Source organism: Papaver somniferum, unplaced genomic scaffold (genome assembly GCF_003573695.1).
Source record: "Papaver somniferum cultivar HN1 unplaced genomic scaffold, ASM357369v1 unplaced-scaffold_5310, whole genome shotgun sequence".
NCBI lineage: Eukaryota > Viridiplantae > Streptophyta > Magnoliopsida > Ranunculales > Papaveraceae > Papaver > Papaver somniferum.
Genome location: NW_020647984.1, coordinates 1 through 2,261, shown reverse-complemented (window position 1 = coordinate 2,261; position 2,261 = coordinate 1). Strand labels below are relative to the sequence as shown.

The 2,261-nt window shown below is 39.5% G+C and overlaps 1 non-coding gene across 1 annotated transcript; it reads left to right on the top strand.

The window, feature by feature from the left end:
* Positions 1–1,049: 1,049 nt before the first annotated feature.
* Positions 1,050–1,214, top strand: LOC113343071. The gene has a single exon (XR_003357017.1). It is a non-coding gene; the product is annotated as a U1 spliceosomal RNA (small nuclear RNA).
* The last annotated feature ends 1,047 nt before the right edge of the window (positions 1,215–2,261 follow it).

The following is a 2,261-nucleotide window of genomic DNA, read 5'->3' as shown; positions in this document are numbered from 1 at the left end:
TCCCCAAGTTCTTTAACTACCTTATGCTTCCCTGGCAAAAAGTCTTGATGCAATTTGAATGTTATATCAGTCGCCTGCTCAGACTTACACAAAAATATATATAAGCTTCTGAAAAAAGAGCTGAAGTACAAATGATTTTCCAATTGTGTATGTAAATGAAATCCTCACCAACTCATGCAGCAGAAATTCCACATGCTCAACACCGCACCGCACTTTTTTATTAGTGCAGCCATCTAAGAAAGGACTGCAAAAACCAAAACTACCTTTTGGCTGTATGAAAAAGGCTAGGATTCTTCTAGCCATTTCCTTGACTATTTGTTGCTTAAATTTGTCAGACTTGCGTTTGAGACACTCTGCCGTCCCATTAAAACGGTTTGTTCCGAAGTTTGGAACGGTCATCTGAAGTTTTGTCTGTCGAGAGGGAATCATGAGAGAGATGCCTTCGGCAAAGAGCTTTATAGACTCTCTCGCCAATACAATAGGATCATTTCTCAAGGAAGCAACTTCCTGCTGGTCTAACCTTAAACAAATTAAACTTCTTCTTAACCATATTAAACTCCGGTTCGTGGATCTTCTGAACAAATTAAACTTCTTCTTAACAATTCCTCTCCTCTTTATATAGCAGCCGTACGTTGAATTAAAATTACTTTTCCTAGTTGGTTTCGGAAACAATAACAACTTTTTAAGGAAATTGTTCAGGAATTCTAGTTATTTGATGAAGCGAGCTTAAGATTTAGTCCCACACGGACTCTTTGCATCCGAGGATTGGAAACGAGACAATATAAAAGGGGGAGTTCATTGCAATTCAGCCACTCAATAGACATAAACATCCCAGTTTTGTGTTAGTTTTCCCGTTCTAGCGCTGTTGCCAAATACTAGGCAAGGGGAGGCAATAGACAGAGCCATTACCCATTCCGTAGACAAACTACATTCAAAATTTGCACAAATGAAACACCCAAACAGATTATATTAGTCCCTCACTGCTTGTGTCCACAAAAGAGACGAGAAACGAGCTACTACAAATAATCGAGACATGAGAACGTAAAATCATACTTACCTGGACGGGGTCAATGGATGATCAAGAAGGTCCATGGCCTAGGTTAGTGACCTCCATTGCACACTGAGGAGGGGTGCTCGCCTAAGATCTCCCCAATGAGGGAGAGTCTACGTCATAATTTGTTCCTGAGGGGGTACGCGTACGCGTCCGGCCCCTGCCAATTAAACTAAACCTTTCAGCCTTTGCTTCTCTTAATTACAAACTAAGCAATGCCCGCCCTTCATTAAGAAATTATGTCCCTGTAACAGTGAGCATATTGAATCTCAAGAACCTGTCATTTAGCTCTAAATCACCAAGGAATACTCCCCTTTTCTAGAATCACCAACAACTGGATTATGATTTTATCACACCTTTATAAGCTAACAGCCCATTCACAATCAATGCCATCACCTCAGCAATATAATTTGCCACCCCAATACCACCTGAAATCTTAATAAAAGCTCGTCAAGTTGCAGGTGGTAATTGCAAAGTTGTAGCCTAGCAGCCAGTAAATTGCAAAGTTGTAGCAGCAATGAAAGCTCGTCCTGCAAAGTTGTAGCCTAGCAGCCAGTATATACGCACAAAACCTCACATCAGGCACTACAGTAAAGAATTCAAGGAGCTGGTAAATAGTTCGATTCCTATTGCAATTCCAGATTCATTGTCATTTCTCGAGATGCCCAGTCATTCACAAAGTGTATGTTATCAAACCAAAACCTAATTAAACCTTGATGCAAATTACATAAAAATTATATAAGCATCTGAGAAAAAGCTCAAGTACAAATGATACCAACTCTAGATAAGTAGTATGAAGTACTAAACAACATACCTCCAGCATTGATTGCCTTTTTCCAATTGTGTACTAAGTAGTATGCTCAACACTGCGGCGCTTAGCAAATCCCGAAAACAAAACATGAAATTTATGCTACCATCAGAGTTAACAAAAAAAAAACAATTCATATAATGAAAAGAAGAGAACCCCAAACAACCTTCTGGTTGTCATTAAAAAGCTAGGATATCTGCAGCCATTTTCTCGACTACTTTTCATGCTTAACTCTCCCACAAGTAAGTCTGAGATACTTTGCAGTGCAAGGAAATCATCCTGAAAAGTAACCCAAAGCAAGCAATAAAAAGTATGGGTTAGTCGCAAAGACAAGTATACCAGGGTTACATTAAAAGCGGAGTAGCTGCATAGGTTTTCCCCTACCAGGGTTTCTAAATAAAA